Consider the following 18,888-nt stretch of genomic DNA (forward strand, 5'->3'; position numbering starts at 1 on the left):
AGGGTTAGGCATTACTTTCTTGCTCTCAAAATGACTCAAAAAGATTTTTTTTTCTGTGGCATTGATTCTGCACCCCAGTCAGTGTGAATGGGACCGCCAGTGTGTGTACAAGGGATACAGAGACAACACAGGCTTTGCAGGCAGGAATTGCTATTACTCTCTTTTCTAGCATTTGAGATGTTCCTGTTGCAGGTTCTATGACTCAGACCTTGGGTTGGCAGGGTCCTTTCCTGCTCCTTTAACTCAAGGCTGATGAAGGAGAGATTGTGCCTTGGGAAGGACTGGCCTGCCAACCACCACACTGTGTGTTTAATATCACGGTGAGAGGAATCAGGACGAATCAGGAAATAAATCAGGTTTTCATCATTGTAACTGAGAGACTGTTTCACCTCTGCAAATCAGTGCAACGGTGCAATGAAAACACAATTGATATCTTCCAGAAATTCCCTGGGTGCATCTTTCCATCAAGATTATAGGCAATAAAATTATTAATGTTTCAAAACAATTAAGCCATAATGAAAATTAGTAAACTTTCCCCATCCTTCTGCCATTATTATTGATTAATTCCATCACTGAAACTTTACTGAGAACATTTTTAAGTAGGACAAACATCAGTAAGGCATAATTCAAGTCGAGTTGATCTTGCCTTAATGACCAAGTGACATCTTGAGATCCCTTCCAGACCAGTTTTTCTCCTAAAGCATTTTCATAAATGTTTTGTCAGCAGTGATTTGTATTCATTTCACATGGGTAGAGGTGAGTACACCAGCTTCTTGAAAGAGGGACGTCAATCTCTAACACATTCAGATCAAGTCAACTTTGAACTTTTCAGCATTGAGATGTTCAAACACCTGAATGACATAATGCATGCTACTTTGTCAAATTTTAATGAGAAAAACTTTCTATTTGATACATTCTGGTTCTAGAGTACTAATTTATAAGTAAGCTTAAAATACACAGTAAAATATTCTTCCTGTAGCTCAACATTTTTTTTCATTTTACCCATTTTAATTCTTTTATCTTCCAGTTTATTTAGCATTTCAATTGCAGTTCATCTTGATTGATTTAGAAGGAAATACTTTTGCAGAAGAGTAAATTCTCATTTCCTTAATGAAAAAGAAAAACATTTTTTCTTTTCTTAATCAAACACAAACCAAGCAAAAAGCCAGAGAAGATATCTGTTATTTTTGTCCCATACTCTTTCTGACAAGATGAATTTTTGAATTTACTTTCATTAGGACTTCACATAAACAGAAAAGAAAAATATCTTGTTGTATACAAGTTCTTAGTAGTCTTCTAATCACATACAAACTTACCTTAAGTACTCTTCTAAATGTCTCTATTTGTAAACAGTAGGAAAAAAAATAGTATAGAAAACAGTACAAAAAGCAAATTATCTAGCTTATTTTTTGATTTTCTCTGTGACATTTCCTTTCTGTATAGGGACTTAGACCCTTGGGTTTGGAGATGTCGGAAGATGTTTGCAAGCATAGGTGGGTGAAACCAGTGTTTGGGTTTATATTCCAAGGACAACTTGGGTAACTGCTCTGGACACACACAATTCCCTCTCAGCTGTAGGTACAAGAGTTTTGGAAAACTCTGTCATGTGCAAACTGTGGTTGTCCATCAGGATCTCCACATACAAGGAGTTGTGTGCATTGCCAGGCAGGACCCAGGACAAATGGGGATGTGGGTGGACTAAGGAACCACAAGGGGATATGAGTTTAGATCCCTCAGGGGACTTCTGATTTGCCCTTTTAAATGTAAGCTGATGTCTCTATCTCCTGCATAGAAAACTTTACCTTACATGAAGCCTATAGAGAGATAAAATACATTTCACTCATTTTTTAAAGTCTAAAATCTTTAAGTATCATAGCACATAAAGTGCATCAGGATCTTTGACACATTCTTAAGTGAGCTTAATTGCAGTGTTGCCTTTCACAGTAGCCTTCCTTATAGATTCAAAGGAGAGAGAATGTTCTGCCACCTCCTGTGGAACAGGCAGGATTTCATCACAGATTACACCTATAGATACGTCTTTGTGCTATTGCCAGGTTATATCTTAGGAGGAATTCAAGGCTGAATCACTGAAATTATTATCAGCCTTACTGTTTTCTTCATGGCCACTGGACACAATTACTCCATATAAACTCTGCCAAAGATAAGGAGAGACATACCTTTTCTTTTCAGGCATCCTCTGACCTTTCCCTTCTCTTACAAGGCTATTTTGTAGAGTGATGGTATGTCTAATTAAATCAAAAGAGGAAATATTTTCTTTGGTAGCTAGATAGCATTTCAGACAACCAAAGAAATCTTTTATTTATTTCATTTTAAACTGGATTGCTGTTAAAAAGAATTACTAGCCTTGAATATCTTGATTTATGATCAAATCCTTTCCCAGCTTTGGAAACTCATAGAGCAAGACAAAATTTACTGGGGTCATATGGTGTATGAAGAAGCTTTTGCACAGGGAATGACAGAGCTGCCTGGAATTTTATGAAAATGCAGATACTGAGCTATCAGCATGCCTGATTAATTAGCACTTGTTTATATTCTGTTTCTTTCAACCGTATTTCAACACCCTAGAACTGATTCTAATAAAAACCCTTTGAGAGTTCTTTTTCCTTCCACACTTAACTCATGATTGCAAAAACCATTACCACTTTTGATTATAATCTTTAATTAGCAGGAAAATATATGTGTTGAATTATTTAGTTAGTGTTCATTTTCATCGTGATGTTTTGACAGCTTTTGCATTAATAAATCTTTCATAGACCTGCAGACCCTGGATATCCTTAGATGTACTTGTCTAAGGATTTTTCTTAAACACTTTTCCTTCCAAAGACCTTAAAGTACTGTGTGCTACCCAGGATTTTTCACTCACCCAGGTGAGTTTTCTGATCACTAGCTTGTCTCTTCTGCTCACTTTATAGCTTAATGAATTTTTAAGAGCTTTCCTTCTCAAAATGAGAGGAGGAGATAACATCTCAGCACAGCCAGTCATGCAAGAGTGGTTGTGTGGCCTGAGGCCAAATCCATCACTTGTCTGCTGCATGGCCTTCTGAGTTGGTTCTGGGACTGCTCAGTTGGATTTCCAAGGAGGAAGACTTTGATTTTAGCTTATACTTTACAGTGTTCTCAAAGGACTCTTTACCTGCCTCACAGAAGTGCCTCAGGGCTTCCATGCTTGATCTGGCATCCCATTTCTGTTAAATACACATTTTTGGTGGATGATAACATTGGTTCAGATTCTCAGGAGGACTTCAACATCCCTGCAAAGGCCTTTAAGGTTGTAGACAGCAGAAGTTAAGGGTGTTCTATGGTTTGATTCATTTATGTAAAGCAAAGTCTGTAACCTGCAAAGATCGAAGGATATCTGCTTTCCTGTGCAAAACCACATTAGACCCAGTGGGGGTCCCTGCCAAGTCATAATGTAAGAAAAAAGCCTTTTAGACTGGGCCTAGGCTTGTTACTTAAGACTCACTGCTAGTTCAGCTCTAAGATTGCTATCCCAGCTAGCATGAAATACTGAGTGTAGCAGCCAGTGAACTGCAGTTCTGTGTTCTCAAGTTCTCTGACAACATTTGAGTCTTGATAGACTTCAGGCTGTTAATAGGATGCTGAGATTAAGGTTTAGCCTGATTATTGGCTTGGTGTGTTTTTCTGTTCAATCTGATGAAATGTCTGTGTCTAATTGCAAAAGCATTCCAGGCAGTTTTTCAAGTGAATGTAATTTATTAACTTTAATGAGCAAATAAGCACCTAACCACTATGGAAAGAGATGCTTTGCAAATCTTTAAATAATAATAAATAATACAGCCTCAATGGAGATCTCAGCCTGGAGTAATTGCCCCATGTGCCATTGTGGCCATACAATAAACAATTTAAGGTAGTTTTAAATGCTTCCTGCCATCACTGTGGAGGAGAAATAATTTTGCATGGTTCATTTGCTGCAGTACTTAGTTTTCTTTGCTGCTTCTAGAAGGAGTGATTTTTATCAGAAAAATGGCTATAGCAAGACTGTGTTATTACACATTTAGTTTCCATCAGGAAATTCTCAATCCAAATCAAACTGGAATCAATGCAGCAGAGGAGTGCTTGCAATGGAATAGCACAGTTTGTTCAGAGCAGGGTGGTGCTGACCATCCATCTGGAAACTGGTGAATTTCAAAAGACATGAATTATGCAAAAGTATATTACTAATAACGAACTCTGTGAACTTGTTCTAAACAAACCCCAGAACTTTGACAGATACCCTGAGACCAAATAATAAAGTTTGTTAAAAAAAAAAAATAAAATAGCAATGGGAAATACGGATTTCTCTCTAGAAAGTTTCCTTTGAACATTTTCTGATTAACCCTCAACCAAATATCCAAAACCCTCAAAAACCGCCCCCCCACAAAACAACCTAACTTTTTATGAAAAAATAAGCTAAAGTGAAATTTAACATTATGCTTTCAAGAGTATCCATTCAGGATTTTATCACAATTCAATAGCATTACTTAAAATATTTATTTAAATTGATTCTCCTGGTTGTCCCTACACTCCAGTGTCCTCTATTGAATGCAGAAGTATGAGCATTGATAGAAGAGAAAACAGGTGGGTAGAGATTCTTGGAGTGTTATGGTGTTAATTTAGACAGTGTAGGTCTTTCCTGTACAATTTGAGTAACATTTAATATTCCTAGAGCCAAACCACTTTTTGAGACATCCTTGAATACAAGATGCTGCATCTCAAGGACTTATCACCAGGCTTGCATCCTGACAAATTAATCTTTTCCGTTCCTTTTTCAGCTTGTCAACTTTTTATGCTGGTCTTTTCACTAAATGAGTTGTTTATACACATCACCCTTCATTTAACTTTAATAAGATGTTTAAACTGTGATATTATCTCTTTTTTTAGGGGACTTGCTAGTCTGGAATCTCTGTAGGGGTAGAAAGGATTAAAATGGTTTTCCTGACAGCAGCAATGATTAATACAAGGCTCTTGAGAGGGCACGGTGTTGGTATCATTGTGTCTGCTGAGATGACAACACAGCATCAGAAATGCAGAAACTGTGAGCAGCCTGCTACCAAATTTCTGGTGTCTGTTGCACTCTGTCATCCCACAGAGCTCTGGGAAGTGAAGGAAATATCTGGTCAGAGCAAAGATTTAATGGACAAATGCAGTACTTTGTTTTGAAAAAGTAGAAAATAAGTGAGCATAACAAAGAAACATCTCCAAGCCTGAATCTGCCTCCTAAGCAGCAGTTAAGCACTTTGGCTGGTGAGCAGAGCAGAAGGAAATCATTAACATGGCATCAACCCTGAGCAAGATGGGAATCACAGGACCTTCACTAGAGGACATAAAAGAGAGCAAAGAGGTAAGAAGAGCTTTATGTGGATTGTTTGACTCTGGGCTTCAAATATTCCATGTGTAGGAGATATGAGAGGGAGAATTAGCATTCCTGAGTACACTTCTGAAGAGCATTTCTGCTTCTGCTCTGAGTCTGACCCTGACTACCTGCACACTAATCCAGACTGTGTGTAATCACCACCCAGCATCTCCCCAGCTTGCAGGGAAAATGAGATTCTTACATCACTGCCTCCCTGTTTCCCTCCCCTCCTTGTCCATCACACCCCACAAAAGGGCCCAGTGCTGCTCCTTGGTGGTATTTGGTGTGAGCCCTTTGGCTGTGGTCCTCTTCTGGGCCTCTCTAAGGGAGCTCTTTGATGCTCCAGCAAGGAAGGTGATCATCCTCCTGTGCAGCTGCAGTTGGGAGGGGTGAGAGACGAGAGGACAGAGATCCCAACCCTGCAAACAATCCCAGCCATGTCAGCCCATGTTTTCTTTTCCTGGGTAACATGGAAAGCCTCTCACCCTTCTGATTGAGCCAGTGCATTTCCTCCCTGCTGTTGTCCCACTTATCACATTCCTGTCGTTGAAGGAGGACTCTCCACTGCTTGTGGTATGAAACCTTTGGCTGCTGGGTACAGTAGAAGAGGAGTTGGTGAACAGGAAGAAAAGAAGTCAAGTTTAATGTCAAGTCTATGAAAAGCAGAGCAGAAAAAACAAGATTGGAGGATGGAGATAAGGAGTGATCTCCTGGGTCATGGTGTACACTACTGACATAGGCAAAGAAAGTAAAAATCTATTAATTAAAAGGGAAGTAACTAAAACCAAGTTAATGGAAGATTAACTGATTGATAATCAGTTACATGTACATAACCTATACTCCTATAATTAGATTCATTGATAAATTAGATAAATTAATTGATGTTATTACATCTATTTATTAAAATGTAGTAAAATTTTAAGTCTCTAGTGAATTTGTTGTCACTATTTTTTTTTTTTTTTGCCTAATAGCTGCAAAAATTTTAGCTTAAAGTAGTTACTGGCCACATTTATGCAGTTAGTTCTCATCTCCCTTTAGAGAGGAATGTGTGTTTTGAGTGGATACAATGGCAATGTCAGCTGTACCTCGTGCACCCCAAGGGCAAAGGTGTAAGAGGTTAACATTTGCCTGTTCCTTCTCTCCCAGGGTGCTTGAATCAGCAGCCAGAGTGAAATCAGCAGCTCAACACTGAGAAGGCTGGGCTGCCAACCTGTTATCTTTTGTCAGGGCATTGAGTACTGCCTTATATCCCCTTAACCTATTTCTTTTGGGGACAAACTAACCCTGGACTCCAAATTTGTGCACTCTATTAGTATGAAATAATGTGAAGATGTTTTGTACCCTGTTATGGGGGAAAGTCCACCTGCCAGCTCTATCACATGACTTTCTTAGTTCCTCGTGTGAAAAGTTCCGGGTCTCATTTAGAGGTGGAAATCCACAAAAGACCCAGGAGGTGATTGTGGCTGATATCTCAGCAGGCATTTCCTGTCCATGAATGACTGCCCTAAAACACTTTGCAGCATTTGACCTGTCATCCTGTGAGTAGTAAGCTCCTATTTATTCAGCTGACATGTGGGGCTCTAGGCCTATCCACTGGCATTTCCAAGATATTTAATAGTGACAGTAATTATTATAATCCTTCCATTCAGTAGCAGGCTTGAAGCCTGCTCTTTCCATTGACATAGTTGATCTAAGTGCAAAATAAGTCACATGTTAACAGCTGGACTGAAAAACCACCCACAGATGTTGCTTAATAGGAGCCTGAGTAAGTCCACCCACTGCTGGTACATTTAGTCCTTCTAGAGGAGGCAGGTGTATAATCTAGGAAAATTTCCTGTTCAGCCCTTACAGATATGAATCATTAATGTTTAGTGAAAAGAAATAATGCCCTTTTTACCCATGGGGTAAAAAAACCATAGACATGGAAAAAAAGCGTGAGGACACCTGGGAGACAGCTCACAAGCAGAAGGTAGCCAATTTTTCTTTACACCAAAGCTGGCTGCTGGTTTTCGGTCTGAGAAATAACACAGAAGCCTCTCCCAAAACTCAGATATTTTTTCATGTCTTATGTGGAACATTCATGCTGTCTGGAAGAAAGGATCAGAGGCATCAAACTCTGAATCAGTGGAAATAATTGGACACTTCTACTGCTGGTGGCTCTGGGAGGTGTCCTGCTCTAGTTCTTGAGTGAAATAGTGAACTTGGAGTTTATACGTCCTTTGTGTTTCCCTCTTTGTTCACTGCCTTCCTATCACACCTGGGCAAAGGACAGCCCAGACTTTACCTGCCACGGGTGAAAGAACATGGCACCAAGGGCAGAGGGATGGAATTGAGGATTATCCTTACTAAGCAGTGCTGAAGAGAAAAAGGTCCACTGGCTTGTCTTCAGGAAAGAAGAGGCTTCTAGGACAAAGCCCAAAAAAGTCATCAATACATAGAACCCTGTTTATTCCCATAGCCCTCTGACAGTGCTGAAAATGGCTGAGTAAATAATAGACAGAAAAAAAAAAAAAAAAAAAAAAAAAAAAAAAAAAAAAAGAGAAGCTACCTTTTTGTTCTGTTTTGCATTTTTGCTCATTGTCTTTCTGAACCTTTTTCAAAACTGGACTATTTTGTAAAGGTAGAGAGACTAAAACCTCAATGAGTCAATCAATTGCCATGGGGAAAGTCCCAGAATGGCTATCCCAAACCTCATCTTTAAAAGTGAACTTTGATCCAAAAGCCATTAGCTTTTTGCAAGTACTGGAACATCACCCTAATTGTGTGACCTTGGAGAACTAAGTTCTGCAAACCAGCAGCCCTGTGCTGCTATAAACTGGCTGGGTGTGTGACTCAAGACCATTTCTTCTTTACTACAGTTCTCTTGGTATTTTGTTCTTACATCAAAAAAGAACATTTAAGAAAAGAAACAGAAAGGAAAGGACATTTCAGTTTTGATTAGTATGATTTACTAGAGAGATGACAGGCTGTGGGGCTTCTGGCTGTTCCCCACGAGGTGTGTATAATGCAATTAGTTACAGGGAAGCATAAATAGACAGATCTGAACTGTAAGCACTGCCATGACCAGAAAACGTGCAGCAGCCTCCTCTGGGGAAATGGCATTTTTCCTAACATTTACAACGCTCCTGACAAGATGGTTCTTACATTCACCCAGAGCTCTTAGTTATGGAGCTACGAGCTTCACTTGGCATTAACCAAGAGCTGAGTAAGCCATACATTTTCATGGAGATGTTGACTTCTTAAGGAGGTAGACAGCATTCTAATTCCTTATCTATTTTTGTTGGAGTGAATATCCTTGTCCTGAAAAAACTAAAAGCAAAAATCTCTTGTTGTATTTTTAAAGCCAGAATTAAAACCCTCCTGGGAAAAACACTTGACTCTGGGTATGAGGAATGGGTTGTTTATTTTCCTCAGTTAGGCCAACTGTTTTGGAATATTCATTCAATGATTTGCCTCTGCTCTTTGTCAAACAAGTGGGAGAATATTAACTCCAGCCCTGAGCCATTTTTGGGTCTGACATGGGGCTGCTGGGAAATATCTAAGGAGAATCAATGGCAGCTGATTGAATGCAGGGTTTCATTATAAATACTCTGTTGGGAGAAATCCCCACAAAGTAAGATTTCTTCACCAAAAGCATCACTATGTTGGGAAAAGAAGAAAAGTTTTCATTGACCAATTGTTTTTGAAGCAAGAATTACATGTTTTAATTTGATAAAAAAGATTAGCCTTTAGATAAGACTAACAACAATGAACTAGTAGGAACATCAGGCAGGGCAGACCTAGGTGGATTTTACTGCTATTGCCATGCTTGTAATACCCCTCCATGGACTTTGCAAATAAGGCAGTTTTCATTCAGTGCCTTGAAGCCCTTAGATTGAAGGTGTGCCATTCTAAAGAAAAGCAGATGGACGCTGAAATAAAAATAATAATAATAATAAAAAAATAATTAAAAAAAAAGAAAAAAAAACTTAAAAAAACCCAAAGCAGTGTACTGACAGATGGTTATGTACCTGAAGAAATGACCAATTTGCTATTCTGTTGTTGAAGGCCTACTCCAACAACTTGAACTTACAGGAGTAAAGTTTCCTTTCCAAAGATGCAAATTTCTCTTAATCACAAGATTCTACAACATCAAGCTTTTTTCCTTCAACTAGCTTCAGCACAAATAAAGTCAATCCAGTTTTATCAGCAGTATCTCGGAGAACAACAGATTATAGAGTTTCTTTACATTAAATTCTTTGGCTTTTTGAGTTTGAAACATTTTGATCTGTAGTTTCCTGATGTATCTCCTAACCAGTTTGTCCCCAGCAAAACACATGAATTCTATGTGCCATGTTTCATTGGCAAACTAATGAGGACATGAAAATCCAGCATCAACATATCATAAAAAATGCAATAGCATTGAACACTTAATTACAGCTCGAGCTATTCCAGAAGGCTCAGTGACTGAAAGGGTTGAACAGGTACAGTTTCCAGGACTGGATATCTAAATCACACATAATTTTCTAAGATCTGCTGCTATCAGGGATGGTGGAATCAGAGGATGGCATGTACAATGCCTTGTTGGCATTGATGTACAGGAGAGTGTCTGATTCAGAGCAGACACCAATGTTTTCCATGGCAGGTGCAGTACACGGTCACATGCCCAGAGGTGCAGCATGAGTGAGTGTTTGGTCTTGTCTTTCAGGTAACAAGTAACAGAACGAGAGAAAATGATCTCAAGTTTCAACAGGGGAGACTGAGACTGGATATTAAGAAAAATTTCTTCAGTGAAAGAGTTGTTGGACATAGGAACAGGCAGTGGTGGAATGAATCACTTTTCCTGGAAGTGTTCAGAAAATGTGTGGATGTGGCCCTTGAAGATGTGGCTTAATGGTAACATGGTGGTGCTCTCTTAGACTTGATCTCAGAGGACTTTTCCAACCTTAATAGTTCTATGATTCTATGAAAATGTAAGTTCTACCTCAGATGTGCTTCAAAGCATGTACTAGATGGGAGGGATTGCTCCACACATGAGAGGCAATATGCTGTGCAGGACCTATTCCAGGGTGTTGATGATTGGTTTTTCAGTGGGTGTTGTTTAGTGTCCTCATATGGATTGAGAAGATCAAATCCCACCACACTTCAGACTTAAATGCGTGACTGAGCCTGTGGTTGGTGAGTTACTGTCTTTAGCAGTTCTGAGGTAGGAAATTTCCACAGCAAATATGAAGTAAAATATTTTAGTTTAGCCCTCTTTCCTCAATACTGTGATTTACTCCTTACTTGTCAAGTCCTTGGAAAGGTAGAATGGTTATTTTGTCTCAAATGTTAGGCAATAATTTATTAAACTGAGAAATCTCAATGCTGGATCCCACAGAGGCACCTGCAAGAGTTTTCTACGATCCTACTGTACCCCAGGGAATCATAATGGCTGCAAAATTTCTTCCAGGGTCCCAAGGGAAAGAGCTTTTTGAGGGAACTCAGAGGAAAGCAGGAGTCTTTGCTTTGACGATAAATAACCTCAGGGAAAAGAAGGACATGCCACTCCAGAAGATATGGAAGGGAAATGGGAACTTTGCTCAAATTTTGCTAAGAGATTTTTTAGGAAAAAGATGGAGGGTGGATAAGACCATCTTGCATTGTAACAGTGCACATGGGAGCAGCGTGCTCACATCACTGTGGGAAGCTGCTGTCTAGTTTGGGAAGGGGAATGTGTGTCAGGAACTCACTGCTGACTTCACATGGAGTGAAAAAGCGAGGGAGGGAAGTTGCAGCATGTCTTTCTGCTTGGATGGGGGAAGCCAAATAGAAGTGCTGGAGTGTGTGCATTCCCATGCTGACAAAGTCTGGGAGATCTTAGGGGGAGTGACAAGCTGTTCAGTGTACCCTCTTCACACAGGATGTTTCCATTTTGGCTGAGGTGGTTTTTGGATGTGTGGGGACACAGCTATGGCCACCTCTCTCAAGCCCAGCAACTTGTGAATTGGGTTTTCTGGGACAACACACCTCTGCTCAGCTCTGTCAAGAACAGATACAAATCTGCCTCTTGGCTTCACACACATGACAGCCCTCAAGGAGACTGGGAAGATAAGTAGGGGCTGTCAAAGAAGCCTTTATTCTCCAGTCCTTTGCCTTTTTGCCCTGTGAGCATTTTTTACTGCATTCCCTCAATTACCTCAGAAGCTTTCAACTCTTGAAAACAATTTAGTCATTTTTCTAACTTCAAGAAATTTGGGCTTGATTGCCTTATTTTATGGCTTCCTTGTAGGTTCCTAAATGCTCTTCCTGCAAAAAACAGTGAAGTTAGTTTTTGAGCCTGTAAAGAAGTGTTGCAGAGTATTTTTATATAAGCCAGATTAATGGTTTTAGAAGACGATACATTTATCATAAGACAGCGTTTTGGCAGCAAAGTGAGCTTCAGTGAGCAGTTGTTTTCAATCTTGTCACGCGTTTCTGAAGAGCTAACCTGAATTTCCTCTTGAATTTGGAGTTCTAAAAAATCATGACTGAATCCCATACTAAAAAAGAAAGACACAAAGCAAAACCACCCAACATCTTAGAAGTATGTATTTTGATAGAGAAAAAAGATGTTTAGAATTCCTTCTCTGTATTTGTTTGTCCTCTTAAATTGCAATTTTTCTTGGAGCTAAACTAATCACGTAGAGAGAATTATGCATTACAAATGATCACACTGAAATTTAAGTCAAATATAAACTGTAAAAGTTAGAAGAAAAATCTTAATGTAGTATTTTGGGGGGGGGCGGTCACATAATGGAGTTTGCATTTTAAATAGTTCATATTTGATGTCAGCACTTGATAAGAATTACAACAGGAATCAGCAACAGCATCTTGTCCTGTGTAAGCTACAAGCAGAGAAATTGTTCCAATGACAAAAAAATTCCAACACCAAATAGCTGTAAATTATTTATCACTGTCATTCTGTTCCAGATCAGAAGTCTAATAAACCACCCAGAGTAATTGCCTGCAATGTGTCCTTTAGGAGCTCATAGGGAAAGCAGTGTGCTACCTCACACTAGAGCAGGAGCAGAACAGGAATTCTTTCCCATAATGACTGTAGTTCTGTGAATTGCAGTGTGTGAACTCAGCTGGACCTTGAATGACAGACTTTCCTAAAAATGACATTTTGGTATTGTGGTGAATTCAGACAATTCAAGGTTGTTCTCTTTAGTGCATTCCTTTTTTGTTGGCTTTGTTTGTTCGTTTGTTTGTTTTTCTCTAGATGAAGTCCATTATGCTTCTCTTCACAGTACTCAGTGGAACATATTTGAAATTTAAGAGTGGTAAAAAGCTGAGTGCAGAAAGACCAAGTTTGGAGCAGAAAACAGTGGCGTTCTTGTGGGGGACAATTAAAACCAAAAACATGAGGATATGGTTCTTTAGGAAAGTGTGTAAAACAGACCAGGAGGTCTATGAGAAAAAATTCTATTTCAGCAGCAAGCTCTGGGCTCTGCTAGAGATCACGTACACCATAAAGGAGATGTGTTTCACGCTGAGCTTCCAGGTATTTTGCTTTTATAATGTAACATCCTGAAAGATGATCAGGCTAGAAAAGAGTAAGAGTGAGAGGAAACAGAATGACAGTATTTACATTCTGGTTTCCCCTCTCTCTCTCCTGTTCAGTGTGTTTTGCCTGCCTGGATGAAACACCTCTGAAGTGTAGGTGCTCTTTGCTGTGGTGTTCCCTGGCACCCAGCACAGACAGGCACAGCTGGGGTGGGATCTGTAGGGTTGGACCCCACTGAGGTCAGAGCCCTTCCCACGGAGAGTATTCCTCTGGATGCCAGGAGCCTCGGGGATTAGAAACAAGAATATTATCACTTTAAGTAAGTGGTAGCTGTAAGGGAGGAGACATTGCAGCAGTGACCTTGGACTGTGAAAGCACCTTTTGAGTGCCACGACAGAGCCCAGGGCTGAGACAGGGAGGATGTGGCAGACTCCCTGGGGATTCCTCCGTGGAGCTGAAAGGGAAAAGCTTTCTGCTTCAGCTTCCACAACAGACTTTGACAGATAGGGAGGTAAAAAAGGCTGCCCCATTTTCACATGTGAAAAGGCTGCAGTGATCTGCAGAATGTCAGGAGGCTGTTCCTGGAGAACACAAGGGACAGAGAATCCTACTCATCCCACTCTTTTCAAGGTGCCCAGCAGCAAAAGCTGGAGGGTTTTTGTTCTCCCCTCATAGCTGTCAGTAATTCCTTCCCTTCCTCCCTACCCTGAGGTTAGAGCAGCTAGAGTAGCAGCATCAATCTTTGTCCCCGAAGCATCCAGAACTGGACCATAACCATGCAAACTGCAAGATGCTGACACATCACAGGGTACCTTGCCCAAGGGAAATTTTGTTCTTTATTCATTTTCAGCCAAACTAGATTTTTATCCTAAAATACATGTTTTCATTTCTTCTAAATTCCCTTTAAAAGAAATTGGGTGTTTGCAGGCATGTTTTAGGTGTGGAAGTAGGTGGCTGCATTTTGCTTAACAGATGTGTGTTTCCTTGTCTATAGGCTGTGGATGTGCTGCAGGGAGTCTGAAAACTGCAGTCACATAGCAACTGTATATTAACTAAAGCTTTTGAGAGTTGCTGAGATTAAAGTTTCAACAGTGTTCTGTGTGCTGGTCAATGTGCTGATCTGCACGTGTCTAGCTTTGTTTTGTACTACCTGTCAAATGAGGAACCAGGATTTTGCAATAATTATGACTGTTATTCAGGGAATTGCTTAGAAATTAAAGGTCATCTAGAAAAACAGCAACAACAACAAAAAATCAGCCTCAGAAAGAGAAGACAGTGATGAAAACATCTAGTACTAGGAAGCTGAAAAAGCCCCAAAGCTAAACCTTAATATTCTCCATGGAAACTAGACACAGGGGTTACAATGTATTTGGTGACTTTACTGGATTTTACCGACTGTTCTCTGCCCTGAAAACAAATGCAAATCACTTGGGGAGCAGGTAACCATTGAAAGCTCCATTCCTTTCATTCCCTTTCTTGTCATTTCTCTTTCAAACCCTTGCTTTGAAGAGCTTATTGTTAGCAGGCATGCCTGAGACCGGAGAGAATGTCGCAGGAGGGGAAGTATAGATACTTTTTTCTTTAAATAAAATAATATCTCTTTCTTGGCCCTGAGTGTCTTCAGTAACTTCGTTGTGGTATGGCAGGGTGTGGGAGTGAAATGGAACCAATGATCTTTGAAAAATCATCTTGAAAAACCCATTTTATTTCCAGGCTGCACCGTATTCATCTCTGGCCTATCCAGCATCCCTCAAAGTTCTGTTGGCAGTTTAGAGGAGAGAAAATAGTTAATAGAGATGTTTGCAGCATCTACTGTAGAAAGTTGGCATTCAATTAAAAGGGGTAAACCAACTCATTTTAATTTAATACCAGATACACAGAAGCAGCACAGCTGTGTGTTATTTTACTAGGGCTTTGCCAGACTTGGTAACTCCCAGCCATAATAATCCTAATAATGAAGTTTGCTGCTGAGTCAGGCCTGTGTCCCAGTGAGACAGTCAGTGAAGAAGTGTAGAGCAGATGCTGCACTGCTCCAGGGTGTGTTTGTCAGGGGCCAGCAGAGAGAATCAGGGCAGATGCTCTTCTCTGCCCTGAGCAGTGCTGGGCAGGAGAGGAAGACTCTCAAACCAGAGCTGCTCTGCACTGGTTAAATGGCTGGAGAGCAGCGCTGCTGTCTGGCCCATGTAGCCAAGTGACTTTTTGCAGAGCTCAGAGGGAGAAGAGGGGCAGGGCAGATCTTGTCTTATTGTGGGATCAGGGTGCAAGTGTTTGAAATCTCTATGCACAGATTCAGAAGTGTTTCTGTGGCACTATTTTTAGAAATTGTTTAGGCATCTTCACTCAGAGAGCAGTAAAGCCAGGATAATATTGAGATGGTTAGAATGCCTCACCCTATTTCATTTATTATGCTAGGTGGAATAGTCTCTGTTAAGTTCCTGTGAGTTATTAACTATCTTTTCCTAACTAGAAAAGAAATGTAGGGGTTTTTTTACAACTTTCTGACAGATATTAAAACATGATAAAATGAAAATGGCTTCATGCTGGAATGCACTGGGATATTTCTCCTGAGAATGGAGTTGAGCAATGCAAAATTAATATTGATTTTATCACTGTTGCCTCCTCTAAGGAAAAAAGTCCTTGCAGATTTAAGAGAATGTTCTTTCTGTGTGGCAATCTTTTGGGAGTTGTGCTGCAGATATTTAAGGTCCCTGAAAGTCCAGGTCCCTCAAGACTGAATGGAGTCCCAGATGATGATCATTGTGATTCATTATCTTAACAATTTAAGCTCCAAGAAAAGGAACCATTGTAACCACAGTGAATATCTGAAGGCTTGCCCCGGAGCCCATTAGACATAATGACTCTTGGACCAGTCTCGATCCAGATTTGCTTTCTCATGGTTTTAATTGTAGATGAAAATCTCTTGCAAGTCTGTGTGTTTCTCTTCTCTACAGTACTTTCTGTTGATCAAAAATTAAGCTTACAGAATAGAGTTTAGGGGATTTTTTGACACAACCTGAACAACACAAGTTTGCACAAAGAATTTTCAAACTACAGCTTCCAACCACAAGAAAAGCTTTCCTGATAGCTCCAACCCTGGTTTTGTGTGCATCACAGAGTCTGCATCCTGCGTGAACTGCAGGGAATATGGAGACAGGAATGAATGGAGCACAGACCAGAGTTTGGTAGATTACAGAGAGCTCTTATCTGACAGCATGACTGGTAGGAAAAGGAGGTCAAATCTGACATTCATTACCTCATTCACAGCCTGTTAAATCGGTCTCTGTCTTTATTCTCAACTGTTTGTCTTTTGACACCCACATTCTCCCTGACTCTATCATTATAATGAATAATTCAATGAGTATTTTTAAACTCCAACTATTATTGACTATTCCAAGCTTCCTACTTTATGATTTATGGGGTTTCCAGTGATTACTCTGTGTCTGTTCTGAGTGGCTTTTATAGGTTTAATAAAGGACACAGGGAAGAAGCAGTTGGTGTTTGTTGATATAGCAAACTAACAATTCATTGAAAGTGGCATAATTGATAGACCAGAAAAATATAATTACAACAGTGAGTAAGAGGAAAGAAGAGGCCAGAGAGTCCTTGAGGGTTAAAAGCAGCAAAAAAAGACAGTAAATGAAGAGAAGCCATTTGTGGCATTCATGAGTGGAGAGATTGAAGGGCACTGAGATTGACTCGAAGGAGTACATGGATGGAGTATCAATTATTTGTACAGGTTGGAGAAAAAATCCCCAAAAACCCAGTAAGGTTGGGAGTTGAACAGGGACAAGAGAGCAGAGCTTGAATTTTAGCTTCAGGGACTAGTCAAAATGAGACACTCAGGCTGTGACTGAGGGAAAAAACAGCAGCAGTTAGAGAGAGCAGAATGAGAGGGACAAAAAAGAATAAAAAACAGTTCTGAAGCAAAGAAATATTAAAGTTCAAATCACCTAAACCTGTTTTCTCTTTTATGATTTGCAAGACAAATCATGAAAATGGACTGTTTGCCTCAGACCCAGCCCGTGCCCAGAGGGCAGTGACCCTGCAGACCCTCAGTGTGTGCAAGGCTCAGGACTGCGGGTGCTCAGCGTGGGAGGATCTCTCACAGCACCGTGCAGTGCCTCGGTGTTGGTGTGGGCTGGGATTCCCCTTGCTCTCCTTGTCTGCTCTCTCAGGGCACAGAATTAAGAAAAAGGATTCAAGTTTCTGTTTGTTTCTCATTCGAGATGGTTTCTGAACAGTTTCCAAAGTCTGGAATATTTGACATTTCAAGGACATCACAACATCCTGCTTCACTTTCTACAACCATATATGTTTTTCCTGTTTCTAGCAGCCATTCCCATTCTCTAAAGCTGTGGGAATTTTCTATATAGGGACAGAAGATATGTTAGCTCTTAAGGAGAAAAACCAAAAAGCTGATGTTTCCTTCTCTTCCTTATTTCCCTTCTCTTAGCTATTTGACTTTCCCCTCAGTAAATATTGATGAAACTGAATGCTGGAGAGGTGGGGTTCTCCCTGTTAGTCATACTTAAAGATATCAATACACTTAATTTTCAAAATCCTACTCTATATCCATTGTCCAAGTGTGGCAAGTGTGCCACTGCTTTCCCATTACCAAATTAGATATTTTTATTTAAAAAAAATTCAAGCTTATAATTTCTACATTTGTTTTTTTCTCAGAAAATTTGTTAAAAAAATAAGATAAAGTAAAAAGTAATTTTTTTAAGTCACTAAAAAAAAAATCCAGAACAGTATTTCTGTCCTGGGAAAGTTATAAATTGATATTCACACTTTGTAGCAGGAAAATTGTATGAAGTTTTACAAAAGTAATAGAATTATAGATATGGGTAAATTAGATACATGAGAAAGGATTAAAACAGCTCTCTCTGAGGGAAATCAACTCTCACAGAGGAGTCAATGAATACAGCTGTAACTGTGACCCGGGTGAAATAGTGTAGTTCAGTTAACAAACTTTTTGATGAGACATCTCTAAGGAGTTCTACAGTAACTAAGCTGTCACGGAATGAATGTAGATGTCCTCTTTTGAATTAACTGTCAAAAGATAAGAAACCAAATGAAGGAATAAATGGACTGCTTTTTCATGGAGAGGCCATCAGGGGAGTCGTGCTGCATCTGTGCTTGTCAACGTATTTCTAAAAGGTCTGAAAAAGAAGCTGAATTCAACGCTAATGAGTGAGAGTTTAAGGGAAAAGCAAGCCATCAGTACCATGATGGAGAGACTGGCTCAAAAGGGAATTGAACAGTCTCAGAAAAAGAACAGTCTAACTACAGCTATCATACCCAACCAGACAAATGCATCTTCCAAAACACCTCAAAGTCTCCATCAGAAAGTGAAACAATTTAAGAGAGGAAAGGTATCCCTGTGGATATCCTTTCTGCTCCTGCCCTAGGTTTCTGCTACAAACTCATCTGCAGGATGTTGACTAGAGTGACAGTGACTCTGGTGAGGTGCTGTACCTTCTACAATTCTCATCTTCTCATTCCTCCTCTACACAATTCTCCCATCAGAGAATTAGAAAAAAATCAAAGGCGTTAAACAATTACACCAGGGAAAAAAGAGGGGAAAGCATACCGTGGTTTTTTTTTTTCTTTTCGTGGATGTGCAGGTGTTGTGACAGGCAGCCTTACTTCAGCAACATCAGAAGTGTAATGGTATTAATAAAATCACTTAGGCCTGAAAAAATGGAGATGATCTATGATTTACAAATAAATGACAACTCAAGACTTGTAACTACTGGACTGCGTAATATAGCCACAAAATGCTTCCCCAAGCATTGTCCAGGAAATTATTACACAAAATGCTTCCCCAAGCATGAGTCCAGAAAATTATTGCACAGCTGTAGCACAAGTGTGGAGGAGATTAGTAGAGACTTTCAATAGATTTTTAGGTTTTCCATCTTTAAAAATACCTTTCATTCTCAATGCAGCTTGATTGCATACAGTAGCTGTCATGAAGGCAAGAAACAGCTATAGAAAAGTCTTGGGA

Source organism: Zosterops lateralis (assembly GCF_965231275.1).
Source record: "Zosterops lateralis genome assembly, chromosome: 8".
Classification (NCBI taxonomy): Eukaryota; Metazoa; Chordata; class Aves; order Passeriformes; family Zosteropidae; genus Zosterops; species Zosterops lateralis.